Source organism: Anolis sagrei, chromosome 2 (assembly GCF_037176765.1).
Source record: "Anolis sagrei isolate rAnoSag1 chromosome 2, rAnoSag1.mat, whole genome shotgun sequence".
NCBI classification, from domain to species: Eukaryota; Metazoa; Chordata; class Lepidosauria; order Squamata; family Dactyloidae; genus Anolis; species Anolis sagrei.
Genome location: NC_090022.1, coordinates 22,494,554 through 22,513,587, shown reverse-complemented (window position 1 = coordinate 22,513,587; position 19,034 = coordinate 22,494,554).

Sequence of the window (19,034 nt, the reverse complement as noted above, 5' to 3'; positions counted from 1 at the left end):
TCCCAAATGACAAAACCAATCACACCCAACCAGTATTCAAATTTGAGTGTATCAGGTATTTGGGCCAAATTTGGTTCAGTGAATGAAAATACATCCCGCATATCAGACATTTACATTACAATTCATAACAGTAGCAAAATTACAGTAATGATGTAGCAATGAAAATAATTTTATGGTTGGGAGTCACCACAACATGATGAATTGTATTAAGGAGTCGTGGCATTAGGAAGGTTGAGTAACACTGTCCTAAACAATGAAACTGTCTGCAAGGCAAGTAAGGAATTCGTTGAACCTGATATTCTTGACAGATTTTTCCTAGTTCCAATAGACCTCACAACCTCCAAGGATGCTTGCCATAGATGCAGGTGAAACGTCAGAAGAGAATGCCTCTAGAACATGGCCATATAGCCCGGAAAAAACCTACAACAACCCATTCTTGAAAGAGTTTGTCAGCCAACAAGTATCAGGATATTTGAAAACTCCCGACATCCTTATAAACATCCGTGATATATATAACACTCCTCCTCATGTCTTGTTTAGTTCATTTCTCAGAAAAAAATTGTTTGCCTTTATTCCAATGATGAGCCTCCTCCCAGCAGGTTTCAATGATACCAGTTGTATCATATTTGCTTTGTTGATAGCATGTTTAAACATTTGAAAAGTTATCACATTGAGGAGAAAGCAAACTTGTTTGCTATTGCTTATGAGATAAAGACGTTGAGCAAAAGATTCAAACAATAGGAAATGAGATTCTACCTAAACATTATGAAAAACTTCCTGATGGTAAGAGCTCTTTGACTATGGAATGTGGTGCCTTGGATTGTAGTGCGATATCCTTAAACAGAGTCTTGGTGGCTGGCTATCTGTGAGGATTGCTTTGATTGTATATTTCTGCACAGCCACGGGTTGCAGTGAATGGCTCTTGGGAATCTCTTTCAACTCTGATTCTGTGACCTCTTCTTGCAAATGTGTTCAAGAGTGTGCCACATTTTGGAGCTGACAAAACCATCAAAGGAAACCAGAAGCCTGAGGATAAGCATTTCATTAAAAGTAACATCCACACATTAATAATGACTGTGCGTTCTATAATCGTGCTCTTCTATTTCTTGTGTAGGCAAGGCATCATTGCCCTTCCACACAGCTATGTAAAATCCATCTTGAACTGGATTATCTGGCAGTATGGACTCAGATAATTCAGTTCAACTAAGATATTGTGGATTATCTGCCTTGTTATTCTGAGTTATAGGGCTATGTGGAAGGGACCTCGGATGCCCTTGCAGCATGCTGTGAGCACTCTCTAAGGCTGGATCTACACTGCCCTATATCCCAGTATCTGATCCCAGATTGGTTTTGAATTGGATTATATGAGTCTACACTGCCAGATAATCTGGATAAATAGATAATTTGGGATCGGATTCTTGGATATAAGTCAGTGTTTATCAATCCTAAGGCTGGATCTACATCCCAGGATCTGATCTGAGATATTCTGTTTTGAAGTAAAATATTTGAGGCCCCTACTACACTGTCATATGAAATTTATTTATTTATTTATTTATTTATTTATTTACAGTATATTCCACCATTCTCACCCCGCAGAGGACTCAGGGCAGATTACAATGTACACATACATGGCAAACATTCAATGCCATAGACACACAACACATATAGACAGACAGTCAGAGGCTATTTAACATTCCAATTTTCTGGCCACCAGGGGAGCTGTCACTTCACTGTCCATTTGCGACACTGATGAAGTACTTTCTGCATTCCCCACATGCTTTTGCTGGAGATTTTTTTATGGCCTTGTAAATTTCGTTTTTAGGGGGTTTTTGCGTTTCGTTATTTAAAAGAATTCCGAAATTTTTCTTTAAAAAAGTTCGATATTTATGAAATTTCGGAAATTACGAAACAATTACGAAACAATTACGAATCGATTCGTTAATGGCGGACGCGATTGCGCAATACGCTAAAAAAACCTCCAAATGGGACAAGGGGAACTTCTGAAGCTTCCCTCTCCCTCTGTTGTTGACTGTTGGTGTAATAATTTATTTTTTATCACTGATAAAACAAACAGCAACTATAAAACTTGCACCAGACATACAGAAATAATAACGAAACAATAACGAAACGATTTCAAAACAATTACAAATCGATTACGAATCAATTACGAAACAATTACGAAACGAATTGAAAAATTCGTTTCGTTTTTTAGTTGCTCCTGAATGGTTCAATATCGCTTCGTTATAAAAAAAATAACGAATTTTTAACGAATTACGAAATTAACGAATGAAACCGCCCAGCCCTAGTAAATTTGTTAAATTAGCCTCCCCACACATAGGTGGTACCTAAATTTCCTACTTGACAGATGCAACTGTCTTTTGGGTTGCAAAGGTTGACAACAAACTACACTATTGGCCAGAAGCTCACTCCGACCTGGGCTGGCTTCGAACTCATTACCTTTCGGTCACTAGTGATCTTAATGCAGCTGACACCCAGCCAGCTGCGCCACAATCCCTGTGCAGATCCAGATTTTTTGCTTTGAACTGGATTATATGGCAGTGTAGACTCATATAATCCAATTCAAATCAGATTATGTGAATTATCTGCTTTGAAGACCCTAAAGGAGAGATAACCTGGTCAGAGCCACACTCCTCCCATTAATTTTTAATTTACTCAAGAAAGCAAAAGGCGAAATCACATGACATGGTGCAAAGCTTCTTAGTTAATTATTACTCTTAGTGGGTCTGCAATTAAGGGAATTTCAGTAACTGTTTGAGTATTGGACTATCCACCTAATCAGACAGCTGGTGGCAGGAGGCGGCACACTCCACTTCTCTGCAGGGCATGGGAATCCGGTGCCCCATGTCTCACATCACCTGGATCCATGGGAGGGCGATCACATGAGGGGAAGCATGAGCTCACATGGTTCACACAGCTTCCCCTATAGATTTAATGGCAACATGGGAGCTCTTGTGTTGCCCTACTGGTGGCATGTGCCAACTCCACCCTCCTTCGCCCACGGAGCCAGCACGATGTCATGTGATGTGAGCCAACCAGCTCTGTGGGTAGTCTGAGCTAAAACTGGTACATGCTGCTGATTTTAGCCTAATGTGATAAAGGTCTAGAACCCATCTCTTGCAGATACTGAAGACTAACTGACTAACAAATTATTTTGGTCCTTGGAACTGTAAATACAATAGCTACACACAACATGATGTTTAACACATTAGTTGAAGTACCGTGGCTTTAAAAAAAAGCAGCAAGAAAAGTGCTATTTCCGCTTTGGAAAAATGAGTTGTTATCAAGAATGTGGAGAAAGAAGATCACTTCTTCCCATTTTACTACAGTCCTGCTTGTGGCTTTGGGATTGCTTTTGAAGAATGTTCAGAAAATTCAATTGGTCCAAAGAACTGCAACCAGATTATTAACTCGACTGGGCTATAGGTAACACACAATCCCCTCATAACAGCTTCGCTGGGTGTTGCTCTGTTTTCAATCATAATTCCAAGCCTACAAAGCCCTTTGCAGCTCAAGTTCAGATTATTTTGAGAATCATATTTCCCTTATGAATCTACTCATGCTTGTATTCTGCTGGGGAGGCCCTTTCTCTGTCGCACCATCCTCACATATTCCCATCTGGTGGGAATATGGGACGGAGTCATCTCTTTCTCTTTCTGGTGGGAATATGAGGGTCTTCTCAGTGGTTGTCCCCAGGCTCTGGAACACCCTTCCTAGGGAGGTTAGATTGGCTTTCTCCCTACTTTATTTTCTGAGCAGGTGAAGACTTTTCTATTGTGACAGGCTTTTAATAAAAGCCACCTTAAGACCTGCCACACCTAAACAATGTACTGGATCTTACCAGTACTCTTTGATTGTAGGTGAACTGTACATCCCAATAACTACAACTCGCATATGTCAAGGTCTATTTTCCCCCAAGAGCCCCACAAGAGCGCCCCTGGGCAAAACTAACTCTACTGCAAAGGCTTACTTTGCGTAATGGCTTGAGCTGCCCCTGCCCATAATGGACGAAAATAGTGACAGTGGATCCCTTACCCTTACGGCCATCCAGCCAAGCTGAACAAGCTGAACAAGCCAGATTGTCTGAAGGGAACCAACCACTTTGCATCTGTGCACAAACCTAGTGATTACCCTTCTCCACCCAGCTTCATCCAACGAGGTCTCTGTAATATTTGCCAGGTTGGTATGTTCATCCAGGATCAATATGCCAGATTGGCAGCTGTTTGATCATTCACTGCTCTGGCATCAAGCAGCAGAAGACTTGCTGCCATGGCTATTCAGCTTATTTTGGATGAAAAACAGCTGTAAACTGTACCCTCAGGATAATACACTCATTTTCCCTTTCATTTAGCAAACTCATAAAGCACTTAGATGGAGGCAAAGCCCTATCCACGCCTTGTTTCTTTCAGCATTATCTTGGTATTATCTGGTCACAAGCTCAGAGGGTGAATGACTCCTGACAGATTGTGTAAACTTTGTGGTGGAGTGGAAGGTTGGTTGCAAAGAAGCCAATGCCTTGAAATATGCAGGTGCCATTTCCTGTACAGCACATATCTCAGCTGCACCTGCAAGGAATACGGATACTTTGGCTGGTTCAGGAGGCAACTGAAAAAATGCAGCTAAGGTGACAAGATAATGATAAGATGGTAATAACAGCACTGTGCAAATTATGCTTGTGGAAGGTTATATTCTGAGCAAAAGGTATATAAGGGCCATGTATTCTTAATAGGCTCCTTTCAGCTTCAGGCTCACTTGCCCTCAGGGTTGGAGGGCTTTGGGCCTTTTAATGAAAAGTTCTGCTGTGGAAGTGTGATGCTCTTCTGACCTGATCCAGCATTTCTTTTTGCAGCTCCATGCTTCATCGCAGAAGGAACGGTAGGACAGGAGTTTGCTAACAGGACTTTACTTCCATCCTGCTTCCATCCTGGGCAGGGACCTCAGCCCTTCTCTGCATGTTATGTTTCTCTTGTCTTAAAGTTTGAGATGCCTTGGATGTTTAGGTTTGGATGTAAATGTTCCATAGCTAGTCCTGCTGCATCCACAGGGTTTGGGCTAAAAGATTTCTGTAGCTAGTGAAGATTAAGTCCTTTCTTTTTAGAGAAAATCCTGGAAGTCAGTGCCTCCCTTGGCTCCTTCAACTAGGTTATCTCATAATATTCCCCCTTTCCTGTCTTACTGGAGTTCAAACTACTAATAAATTGGTGCTGCATCCCCTTATTTAAAGTAGGGGGTGGAGTGAGTTCTCTGCAAATGAAGTTCTGCCATCTGTCATAATAGAACAGGCGCTTCATTTGTCAGATCCAGAAATGAGATGCACTTTGCCATCAGGCATTGTGCAGAAGTCAGGGTTGCTTGGGTAGCCAGATGGCTCAATAATAATAATAATAATAATAATAATAATAATGCATGATGGCCATGTATAAATATGTGAGGGAAAGCCATAGGGAGGAGGGAGCAGGCTTGTTTTCTGCTACCCTAGAGAGTAGGATGCAGAGCAGTGGCTTCAAATTACAGGAAAGGAGATTCCACCTGAACAACAGGAAGAACTTCCTGACTATGAGAGCTGTTCAGCAGTGGAACTCTCTGTCCTGGAATGTGGTGGAGGCTCCTTCTTTGGAGGCTTTTAAAAAAAAGTCTGGATGGCCATCTGTCAGGGATGCTTTGAATGCAATTTTCCTGCTTCTTGGCAGAATGGGATTGGACTGGATGGCCCACAAGGCTGCTTCCAACTTTAGGATTCTATGATTCTATGGGGAGACTTTGACAGGTCCAGGCTTCTTTCTCTCTGTGAATTTGGTCTCTGTACCGCACACTTAAGAGCCCTGATAGAGCAGACCCAATATTCATTTACAGTGTGATCCAATTTAGGAAAACAAAGAATATTTGGATAATGGTTAAGGAACATATATTTCAAATGTTGGAAAACACTGCTGAGATGGTCCAGAATTGAGGAAATATTTGTAGTTAAGGACTTATTCTGTGCCAAATGCACACATGTGTTTAAGCAGAAAGCAGCATGTCCTGTACAGAAAGTGTTGCAATTGGGAATTTATTTTGTACAAAATTCGCAAATAATCGATTTGCATAGAATATGTTGCTTTGTGCTGCTATTCCCTGTGGCATCATATGCTTTGGGAATGGTTTGATCCAAAGAGTCACACAGTTGCATCTGTCAAGTAGGAAAATTAGGTACCACCTTAAAGTGTGGGGAGGCTAAATTAACTAATTTATGAGGCCATAAAAAAGACTCCAGCAAAAAAGCATGCGGGGAATGCGGAAGTACTTCATCAGTGTCGCAGATGGACGATGAAAGCGACAGCTCCCCTGGCGGCCAGAAAAAGTTAAATAGTCTGTATATGTTGTATGTTAAAATTGGCATTGAATGTTTGCCATATATGAGTACACTGTAATCCGCCCTGAGTCCCCTGCAGGGTGAGAAGGGCGGAATATAAATGCTGCAAATAAATACATACTTAGTAAATTTCAAACAATATTCATAACCCACCTTCATTAAGAGAATGATGGCATTTGCAGATTGGATATCTTTTATCCAAAAGGCCAAAATTAAGATAAAAACACAATTAAAATAAATTATATCAATATAAAACAGCAGCATTGGGCACAATCAAAACCATGCTCAGCAAAGCCAGTGACCAGCAGTAAAATGGGCACGACCAGGCTATAAAAGGGTCGGGTGTGGGATAGTGCAAGCAGTGTACCATAGGGCCAGGCTATATGATGAAGTGCAGAGAACAAAATATTATCAGGAAAACTAGAGACTGGGCATTTATAACTAGGGACTACGTGTTCTCAAATGCTAGCTGAATCATCCAGGTTTTCAAATCCCTATGAAAGGAGGACAATGTGGGGGCTTGCCTAATCTCCCTTGGAAGGCTGTTCCAAAGTTTGGGGGGGGGGGGGGGAGCACCACCGAGAAGGCTCTCTCCCTTGTCCCCACCAACCGTGCTTGTGACGGTGGTGGGAGCAAGAGGAGGGCCTCTCCAGCAGATCTTAGAGCCCGTGCAGGTTCATGGGGGAGATGTGGTCTCAAAGATAATCATGACCCAAACATTACACAGCACTTCACACTCTGCTTGCTGTTAGCTGAATGCCCAGCCGTAAGTATCTTGCTTGTATATTTTGGGATGCTAGTTTTGTCTGTGTTAGTTTTCCCTAACACAGAAAATCCTAATAATACCAACAATACAAATGTGCGAGAAACAAAGAATAAATAGAGAAAGCTGTTGCCTTGGCACCTTGATAGCCTGCCTTCAAGAAACAGCTGGGTGGGCATTCTTGGACAGAGAGATAAATCATAATGGAGTTAGTAATCTGTGCATCTTTCTTTCCTTTCTTTCTTGATTAAGGATTTCCTTTTTTATTACAAAAGTCCTGGCACCTTGATAGCCTGCCTTCAGGAAACAGCTGGGTGGGCATTCTTGGACAGAGAGTGTTAATGAACATTGAAAGATCAAAGAGAAGGCCAGAAGAAAGAAAAACTGACAATCCTGTATGAAGAATTTATCTTTCTTAAGCTCCTCATTCACTGATTTTTCTCTTGAATTCTTACACAGGATTGGTAGATTCGCCTTGAGTACAACGTCACCCTTGTTTGTTTGTTTTTTATTACTCTTAAGTGTCTCCCTGGATCAACTGCTGGTGCTACAAGAGCGAAAGAGGAGAGTGGGTCATACCTGTAAAATGTTTTCCAGTAATTATGCTTATTCTTGTTCTGATCTCTACCATTTGGTTCACAGGTGAGTGAAGAACTGCATTAATCCAATTATACTGTACAATCTATCAATTATATTAAACTTTTAAAGAGTGTTAACATATTTGTGAGCGAGAAAGAAGCCTTTATTATCCGGGGCTTGGCGGGGCGGAGCAAGAAAGGTCCCGCTTATTCCTTTTACCCTTACCCACCATTTAGTTTGGCTTTTCTTGTCGCTTGCTCCCTTCCCCCTTTCTGCGTTTCTTATCTCTCCGGGGCCTTGAAAACCGACCTTTCCTTTCGTTTTCACCTGAAAGGTGTGGCTTCGGTCGTGTTGGGACCTTTGGTTTCTGGAACTGGATCTACACTGCCCCCTAATCCAGATCAATGCGGTTAATCCACTTCTCAAACTGAATTATAGGGCAGTGTGGCTCCAGCCTGAAATTCCGAGAGAGAGGAAGAAGAAAGGAAGCAATGGAAGCGCGAGGCGGGGGTGGGAGAGAGGAAATCCGCCAGAAAGCAGCGTTTCAAAGTGCCGGTGGGTCGGAGCTGAAACCGCACCGATCTGTTGATCAGTTAGGGAGGCTTGGTATAATTTCTGAAAGGTTTCACTTAAATTCAATGATTGAGGAAGCTTTTTTGTTTTTCTCCAGATCGTGCTTAGGCCCTTTCCACACAGCTGAATAAAAGCCCACATTTTCTGCTTTGAACTGGGATATATGGCAGTGTGGACTCAGATAAACCAGTTCAAAGGAGATATTGTGGGATTTTTTGCCTTGATATTCTGAGTTATAGGGCTGTGTGGAAGGGCCCTTACCTATTACCTATAGTTTCCTGAAGCAGATGGTGGCAATTGTGCCATTTGTATATTCTCTCTCAGGGCTTTCTTTGGATATCAGTACCCGTAAAGCAAACTCCACCAGGATAGCCTTTGGGCCCTTCTTTATCAGGTGGTGTTCATGGTTGCTTAGATGGGATTTTTCTTTCAGCCTGTGTTTGATTCACTGCTTTAATAATAATGATAATAACAAGGCAGTAAAGGTGGTCCCAGTGGTGATCGGCACACGGAGTGCAGTGCCTAAAGACCTTGGCCTGCACTTAAACACAACTGGCGCTGACAAAATTACGAGCTGCAGAAGGCCACCCTACTGGGATCTGCATGCATTATTTGCCAATACATCACACAGTCCTAGACACTTAGAATCATAGAATCAAAGAGTTGGAAGAGACCTCATGGGCCATCCAGTCCAACCCCCTGCCAAGAAGCAGGAATATTGCATTCAAATCACCCCTGACAGATGGCCATCCAGCCTCTGCTTAAAAGCTTCCAAAGAAGGAGCCTCCACCACACTCCGGGGCAGAGAGTTCCACTGCTGAACGGCTCTCACAGTCAGGAAGTTCTTCCTAATGTTCAGATGGAATCTCCTCTCTTGTAGTTTGAAGCCATTGTTCCGCATCCTAGTCTCCAGGGAAGCAGAAAACAAGCTTACTCCCTCATCCCTGTGGCTTCCTCTCACATATTTATACATGGCTATCGTGTCTCCTCTCAGCCTTCTCTTCTTCAGGCTAAACATGCCCAGCTCCTTAAGCTGCTCCTCATAGGGCTTGTTCTCCAGACCCTTAATCATTTTAGTCGCCCTCCTCTGGACACATTCCAGCTTGTCAATATCTCTTGGGAAGTGTCCTACGTGTGATCCAATACAACAGCCAGTGGAGTGACCTTGTTTGCAGTGTACTAATCTTTTTGTGTTTATAACAACAACAACAACAACAACAACAACAACAACACTTTATTTATATTCTGCCCTTCTCACCCCGAAGGGGACTCAGGGCAGATCACAGTACATATACATGCCAAACATTCAATGCTGCTTTCTATAGACAATACACAGACAGACAGAACAGAAGGAGGTGGTTTGTTTCAGCTGTTTTTGGTGCCATGGAAGGTGGGGCTGGAGTCCAGGGGGTGTTGTTGCTCTATCCTCTATGACAAAGAGCCGTCAGGACTTCCTCCTTCCTTTTGGTCACCCAGCATTTTCTGACCTTCTTTCTTTTTGGCATTGTAAAATGCCTCCAACACTTTTAGCCATGCCTAATTTCTCAATCACAGGTAAAGCTGTTTTCGAATTGCTTAGGTAAACAATGAGCTAGGCTGACAGTTGGCAGCTCATGCCAACCTGGGGCTTTGAACTTGCAACCTTTTAAAGTTGTTCCATCTTATAATAGATCTTATAATTGCTGATGATTTACCAGCTGTGCTAAACCTCCAGTCTTTACTATGATAGGGCTTTTTTTTTAAGGTGTGCAATGGAAGGCAATAGCAAAGCACGTCTGAGTATTCTTTGTACATGATTTGAAGATTAGTTTTCATCAATGCCCTCCCTCCCATTTTCAAAGGGACTGTCAGTAGGAGAAGACTTTTTAGAAAACCAGCAAGAGTTTCTCATACAGGTTCTGCCAGACATCATGCCATTTATTTCCTTTAGTAAAATAAAGCGCCAGTGCACCACGAGATTGTTGGGAATCGGGAGCTGTTAGGCTCAAAAATAACCCTCTCTGGTGGTGATTCCATCAAAAATATAGCTGGATGCACAGTTCATAAACAGCAGAAACTTACATGCAGTGAGCAAGGATTGGCTTCCATTCAACAGGATTGCAGATCCACAACTTCATAGGATCAAAAATAATATGTTTATTAAAGACAAAAGAAATCCATTCTAGATAGAAAGATTCTTGGAGCTAACTAACTTCACTGAGCTAGGAAAAACAATAAAAGTAACTACATCTACTACATCTTGCCTTAGACCATGGCAAGGTGCTTCCTCACTCTAGAGAAGACAAAAAGAGAAGAGGTCAGAAAATGGAGACAGGCCACATGGCCAGCCCGGGGCAATAAAATATCTTTAAAAGAGGAAGTTACTTCCCTGAAGAGATCACATTCCTAGGTATTCAAAGGGGAGGAGACAGCAGCATGCAAAGATGAGTAAGACAACCCCCCCCCCTTTTTAACCCCTTCTCAAAATAAGCTTTCTAGAGGAAATTGGGGAGGAATCCCTCAGTCTATCTAGGCTAACTTCTCATTGAGGGCTGGAGACTTGTGCAGTCAGGGATGAAACCCAACAGAGATGCTGAGACAACCTTAAGAAATGGGGCCACAAAGTGGAGTCCACAACATGCGAGTGTGGAGAATAGCAATCCACAGAGCACCTATTACAGTGCAGCCTGAGTCCTGCCACATGCACCATGGAGGAGCTTCTTATAGTAGCACAGGAGGCACTCCAAGTGGCCAGCTACTAGTCAGAGGACATTTAATAGAATGTCAAGTTTTGAAAACTTTTGTGTTTTAAATACATTACAACTGTACCCTTGGTTCACTTCTGACATGTTCAATAAATAGTAGAATAAAGTGGCAGAATTAGCAAAACACACTCGTTAAAACTTAGTCTCAGAGTGGACAACTTAAAACATCCAAAATGATATTGATTTCCAAGCCCCCTCACCATTTGCTTTGATTATGTTGTGAATTGGAATATAACAACAAATAAGAGGGGAAAACTAGCAGAAAATTGGCTGCATAACTCATAGAAGCATGGCTAAAATGTCTGGCTGAAGGCACTAGATAACAAAACTTATATGCTGCATGTGTAATAAAAACACAGAAAGTTATTAATACATGTGGAAAGAATAAGCAGTTTGTTTGTGTGAGTCTTTTCTTTACAGGTGAATTGTGGAGACAGACTTCAAGGCAGAATATCTGTCTGGAGGGTAGTAGAAATTATGTCTGTCTTGAGGATAATGGAAATTATAATTCATCATCTAAGAACACAAATCAGGAAAAAGCTTTTGTATGCTCTCCATGCCACATTTGCTGCATAGCTGTAGAACACAGTCAAAATAGTCTGGCAAAAGCCATTATGGAACAAAACCTTTGCATATCAAAATAATAAAAAAGATAGAAAGAATTAACTATTTTTATTATGTGTGGTTTTTTTTTTCCTGTACAGGGGAATTAGACAATTATACTGGCCAGAAGAGCAGACAGAAGGACAATTTTATACAGGTCCACAGGAAATAGAATTCATGATGAAAAGTGTTTATGCTGCTGATATCACATGATGATGGGATACTTGTCATAGCTGAATAGATAATTTTTCTCCATCTTTGCTATTTAACTAGTGGGACATTGGCTGCATAACTGTAGAAACGTGGCCAACATTATCTGGCAAAAGGCATTAGATAACAAAAGTTATATACGGCATGTGTAAATAAAAACACAGAAAGTTATTAAGACATTTGGAAAAATAAACTATTTTGTATGTGTCTTTTCTCTACAGGTGTATCATGGAGACAGCATTTGGAATATCTAAATTGGCCAAGAAGGCAAAAGAACATTTTATGCAGGACCAAGGAAGAAAACAAATAATTTAGCTGGGGAAAGACACAAAATACAGTGTGTGATTGAATGGTAGTTGAAAGTTTTCCCCACTGATCAGTCACCATGATGAACTATCTTAACAAGTAAGATCAGTATATCCAAAAAATAAATGGCAGTGTTTACTACAGAAGAGGGCAAACAGTATTTGCCTGTGAAATCTAGTACAGAAGAGAATGAAACCATTAATGGAACAGTCGACATGAGCATCAGATCCTTAGAGTGTGCTACAGATGGTGAGTTGTGATACGACAGACAGGACTTAATATCCAGAAAAGCTGTGAATTTATCACTAGCCTAAATTGGAAGTAAAGGCTTGTTAATCTACATCTAAAAAGGAAAGTTTTTCCCTTTTGTTCATTTTATATGTACTCATCCCATTTTCATTCCTGATAAACTGATTTCCACGTTATTTATTAATTCTCATACTTGTGTGATCATAGAAGACGATAAGACTAATGTGTGTATACCATGTGTATGTTTAGCTCTCATAAAATGATGAAGAAAGGACTCACCACTTTTCTTGAAACCTTTGTACCTTTATCAAGTATATACAATATAGAATCATAGAATCATAGAATCATAGAATCAAAGAGTTGGAAGAGACCTCATGGGCCATCCAGTCCAACCCCCTGCCAAGAAGCAGGAATATTGCATTCAAATCACCCCTGACAAATGGCCATCCAGCCTCTGCTTAAAAGCTTCCAAAGAAGGAGCCTCCACCACACTCCGGGGCAGAGAGTTCCACTGCTGAACGGCTCTCACAGTCAGCAAGTTCTTCCTCGTGTTCAGATGGAATCTCCTCTCTTGTAGTTTGAAGCCATTGTTCCGCATCCTAGTCTCCAAGGAAGCAGAAAACAAGCTTGCTCCCTCCTCCCTGTGGCTTCCTCTCACATATTTATACATGGCTATCATATCTCCTCTCAGCCTTCTCTTCTTCAGGCTAAACATGCCCAGCTCCCCAAGCCGCTCCTCATAGGGCTTGTTCTCCAGACCCTTGAACATTTTAGTCGCCCTCCTCTGGACACATTCCAGCTTGTCAATATCTCTCTTGAATTGTGGTGCCCAGAATTGGACACAATATTCCAGATGTGGTCTAACCAAAGCAGAATAGAGGGGTAGCATTACTTCCTTAGATCTAGACACTATGCTCCTATTGAATCAGGCCAAAATCCCATTGGCTTTTTTTGCCGCCACATCACATTGTTGGCTCATGTTTAACTTGTTGTCCACGAGGACTCCAAGATCTTTTTCACACGTACTGCTCTCGAGCCAGGCATCCCCCAATCTGTATCTTTGCATTTCATTTTTTCTGCCAAAGTGGAGTATCTTGCATTTGTCACTGTTGAACTTCATTTTGTTAGTTTTGGCCCATCACTCTAATCTGTCAAGATCGTTTTGAATCCTGCTCCTGTCCTCTGGACTATTGGCTATCCCTCCCAATTTGGTGTCGTCTGCAAACTTGATGATCATGCCTTCTAGCCCTTCATCTAAGTCATTAATAAAGATGTTGAACAGGACCGGGCCCAGGACGGAACCCTGCGGCACTCCACTTGTCACTTCTTTCCAAGATGAAGAGGAAGCATTGGTGAGCACTCTCTGTGTTCGTCCACTTAACCAATTACAGATCCACCTCACCGTAGTTTTGCCTAGCCCACATAGGACTAGTTTCCTTGCCAGAAGGTCATGGGGGACCTTGTCGAAGGCCTTACTGAAATCCAGGTACGCTACATCCACGGCATTCCCCGCATCTACCCAGCTTGTAGCTCTATCGAAGAAAGAGATCAGATTAGTCTGACATGACTTGTTTTTGATAAATCCATGTTGACTATTAGCGATGACGGCATTTGTTTCTAAATGTTTGCAGACCGCTTCCTTAACAATCTTTTCCAGAATCTTGCCCGGTATCGACGTGAGGCTGACCGGACGGTAGTTGTTTGGGTCATCCTTTTTTCCCTTCTTGAAGATTGGGACCACATTGGCCCTCCTCCAATCTGCTGGAACTTCTCCCGTTCTCCAAGAACTCTCAAAGATGGTTGCCAATGGTTCCAAAATGACTTCCGCTAGTTCCTTCAATACTCTGGGGTGTAGTTGATCTGGCCCTGGGGACTTGAACTCATTAAGAGCGGTCAGGTATTCCTGGAAGACTTCTTTCCCAATTTGGGGTTGGATGTCCTCCAATCCCTCATCCACTCCATCTTGCTGAGGTTGAAGACTCTCTTTCTGTGAGAAGACTGAGGCAAAGAAGGCATTAAGTAGTTCTGCCTTTTCCCTATCCCCTGTCAGCATTGCCCCATCTTCTCCTCGAAGAGGTCCTATCGCCTCCTTGTTTTTCCTTTTTCTACTGACATAAGAATAGAAGCCCTTTTTATTGTTTTTAATGTCCCTGGCAAGTCTGAGCTCGTTTTTTGCTTTAGCCTTGCGGACCTTTTCCCTACAGGTGTTGGCTATTTGTTTGAATTCTTCTTTGGTGATTTCTCCCTTTTTCCACTTCTTGTGCATGTCTCTTTTGTGTCTTAGCACAGTTAGAAGTTCTTTGGACATCCATTGTGGCTTCTTTGCACTTGTCCTATTTTTTCTCTTTGTTGGCACGGTTTGCAATTGCGCCTTGAGTATTTCACTCTTGAGAAATTCCCATCCATCCGTAACTCCCTTGTCTTTTAGTATCTGTGTCCACGGAATGCTGCTCAGCGTTTCCTTCATTTTTTGGAAATCAGCTCTCCTAAAGTCCAAAATGCGGGTTTGACTTGTCTTAGTTTCGGCCTTCCTTTGTACCTCAAATTGCAGGAGCACATGGTCACTTGCCCCTAAGGATCCTACTACTTCGACCGCATCGATCAGGTCCTCCGCATTTGTTAGGATGAGATCAAGAGTAGCCAATCCCCTTGTTGCCTCTTCTACCTTTTGGACCATGAAATTGTCTGCAAGGTAAGCGAGGAATTTGTTTGACCTTGTACTCTTGGCCGAGTTTGTTTTCCAGCAAATATCGGGATAGTTGAAATCGCCCATGACTACTACATCTCTTCTCTGTGCCTGTTTGGTCAACTGTTGGCAGAAGACTTCATCAAGTTCTTCCTCCTGGCTTGGGGGTCTGTAGTAGACGCCTACATCTTTTTGAGTCCCAGTTCCCTTGATTCTTATCCAGATGATTTCAAGCTGGTTTCCCAGATTGCTGTCTTGAATCTCTTCTGTAGCATAAGAGTTTTTGACATATAAGGCTACTCCGCCTCCTCTCCCCTTTGTTCGGTTTCTGTGAAAGAGGTTATACCCCTCGATATCTACATTCCAGCGACAGGAGTCATCCCACCAGGTTTCAGTGATCCCTATGATATCATATTTGTGGTGTTGTGCTAAAAGTTGGAGTTCGTCTTGTTTATTTCCCATGCTCTGTGCATTAGTGTAAAGACATGTGAGCCCCTGAGATCTTCCCTTGAGCTGTTTAATTGGGATTATTGTGCTTTTGGTCCTTGGTCCTTGTTGTGTTTGTGCAGCCTTCCGTTTAGCCTTCTGGCGATTCCCAGACATTATGGGTAAAGTAGTGTTCGCAAGGCTGTTGTCCCCCTCCCCCGGTGGACCTAGTTTAAAGTGCGTCTAATGAGGTTTGCGAGTCTGTGAGCAAAAAGGTGTTTTCCTACTTGTGTGAGATGCACCCCATCCCTTGCCAGTAGGCCATCCTCCTGGAAAAGCAGGCCATGGTCGAGGAAGCCAAAGCATTCCTCCTGACACCATTTTCTAAGCCAGTTATTGACCTGTACTATTTTTCTGGCTCTTGTGGGTCTGTGTCTTACAACAGGGAGGAGGGATGAAAAGACATTACATTCTTTTAGCTTTGCTCCTAGAGCTCAAAAATCATTTGTGATCTTTTGAAACGTATGCCTTGCAGTATCATTGGTTCCTACATGAATCAACATGAGGGGAGGACGGTGATAGGGCTTGAGGAGCCTGGTGAGCCTCTGAGTGATATGGTGGATTTTTGCCCCCGGTAGGCAGCATATTTCTCGAGCCATCCCATCCGGTCTGGAAATGACAGCTTCCGTTCCTCTAAGGAGGGAGTCGCCTACTACCAAGACCTGTTTACTTTCGGGAATGACAGGGCCCCTTTTGTGCAATGTAGTGTGTAGGTCTCCAGAAAAGTGATCGTGTTGGTGTGAATTGTGTAGGTGAAAAGTGTTGTCCTCCTCCTCGACATCCCCGGCGCATTCGTCAAGGACAATCCATTGAGATTCGTCCAAGAGCCTATGGTTCTCCTGTAAGTGTTCCTGTTGCACCTGGTCTATGGTTGGGGATGGTACACCTGCACGATTGTGCAAGTGTGAATGTTGTGAAGTGTTGTCCCAGTCAGGGCTATCCCCTGCACACTGATCAAGGATGAGCCACTGATCAGTATCTAATCCATTCTGGTCTTCCCCAATATGTTGTGTTTCTTGGTCAGGTGATAGTTGTGTGAGAATTTGGAATCTATTGTGTAACTGCAGCTGAGCGGAAGTATTCTGAGGAGGCTTCCGGGTCCTATGTGTCCTTCTAAGGGTGACATTTCTCCAAGCCTGAGGGTTGTCCACATCTGAGGTGCTGTTCTCTTGAGCCTCCCCGTAATGTTGGTGTGATATGGGCTGCGTGTCTAGGGCAGTGTGGTGTGTGGTGTCTAAGAACAGCTCAAGTTCCTGAATGTCCTTAAGGGTCTTAATACGGTCCTCGAGTTGTCGGATCCTGTGTTCAATGCGAGTGATCTGTTTACACTTGGGGCAGATGTAATTGAGTAATTGTAGTGTGAAAAAGCTGAACATGCCACAGCTTGTGCATGAGACAGGAAGTTTTCATGTTTGTTCCATCTGGAGGTTGCTAATGACCTCCTCTTGGTGTGTGTTTTATGTTGTTGTCTGTATGCAGGGGTGAAAGTATATGTTACGCGCGCGCAACACTGGTTTATATAGGATAACCAGGAAGCCCCGCCTCTCAAACAAAGCAGTTAATTTTTAAACTCAGGAAGCCCCGCCTCTCAAACAAAGCAGTTAATTTTTAAACTCAGGAAGCCCCGCCTCTCAAACAAGCAGCACTGAAAGCAGTTAAATTTAAACAAAGCTTATCCTGAAGCAGAAGGAAACAAAATGGATTCCTGCTTCCTCAACTTCTGTGGGAGCAGCTGCCCCTTGGGTTCAGACGCTGGTTTATATAAAATAACCAGGATATAGTCTAGGTCCTTTATAGGAAAAAAGTCTAGGTCCTTTGAAACCAAAGGTCCTTTATAGCACTTCTATTATTTAAGAACATGATATAAGCCAACAGAAAATTCTATGATCTGGACTTTTAAATTGACTTCACATCCTTGAATACTACTTAGTTTTAGGACTGTGATGCTACTAACTGCCATTGCAAGACAGTATGAAATTCTGGGATTTGCAGTTTGGTGAAACACTAGAGATACCAGATTTCAAATTCTTAATGCTACAAACTACAAAACCAGGATTTCATAGGATGGTTCTGTGGTTGTTAAAGTAGAATTATAATACTAAAATGTAGAGTGAATGTTTCATTAATTAGTTTGCTCAAAATTGTATGTTTATTGTACCATTGCAGGCATCTTCCTAAATTCAGAATTTATTTATTTATTTATTTATTTATTTATTTATTTATTTCAAATTTTTTACCCCGCCCTTCTCAACCTCCCGGGGGGGGGGGGGGCACGATGACAACTCAGCGCAACTTCCAACCAGCAACAATTCAATGCTTCTATGTATACATAATAAAATTATTTTATTTATTTATTTATTTATTTCAGGTATTTTTACCCCAACCTTCTCAACCCCCTGGGGGTGACTCAGGGCAGCTTCCATATAAATACATAACAAAACCAATAATTATGTATAGTTAAAAACATTGTCAATACAATTAAAATCTACTAACAAATACCAGTCTGGTGGCCATTATCTAGCCGAATTCTGTAGTTGGAGACTCCATCAAAGTTATCCATAGTCCATTACCATAGCCATTGTCATCATTGCCATTGTCCACAGAGTCCACTTTTTTAACTTCTTTCTAAAGGAGAGAAGGAATGAAGATAACCTAATTTCACCCAGGAGTGAATTCCATAGGCTGTCACCGAGAAGGCCCTGCCCCTCGTCCCCGCCAAGTGCGTTTGAGACAGGCAGGGTCGAGAGAAGGGCCTCCCCAGAAGATCTTAAGCTCCGAGGTGGGACATAGAAGAAGAATATGCTAGGGCTGATGGTCTTTGTTGAGGGAACATGTTAGAAAATCAATTGGATGGCCTTCAGTAAGCAAAATTGCCTCCAGCACTCCTGAGATATGACTGCAGACATGGCAGTGGGTTAAAGGTTAAGATTTCAGCAAGCTCTAAATAGTCATAAGAACAATACAGATGTCCTAGGAATAGAGAATAAGCAGAGGAAGCTATTGCCTGCCTTGGCACCTGGTTGTGTTGTTTTAAGAAGCTTCTGTGTGGGCATGTTTGAAAGGGAATGTTAATGGACAGTTAAAGAGATAGGAGGAAGTCTAGAGGAGGTGCCTGAAGAAAAAAATCTTTTCCTGAAGTTCCCCATATTCACTGATGTTCTATCTTGAATTAATACATAAGAATGGTGGAGTCCCCTTAAATATAACATTACCCTTTCTTTCTTTTAAATTTAAGGACATGACTGGAAGAACATTGGGTACTACAGGAATAAAAGAGGAACATGGATCATATATGGAGCGTGGTTTTTTTTCGTGATTACCATCCTACTGCTTAGTTCTACTCTAATCTTTACTATTTTATTTGCAAGTGAGTGAAATTGGTTCATTGGCCCAATCATATTATGCAATTTATCAATTTATTTTTTAAATAATTAAGATTCTTAACACATTTCCAAGCACTGTAGA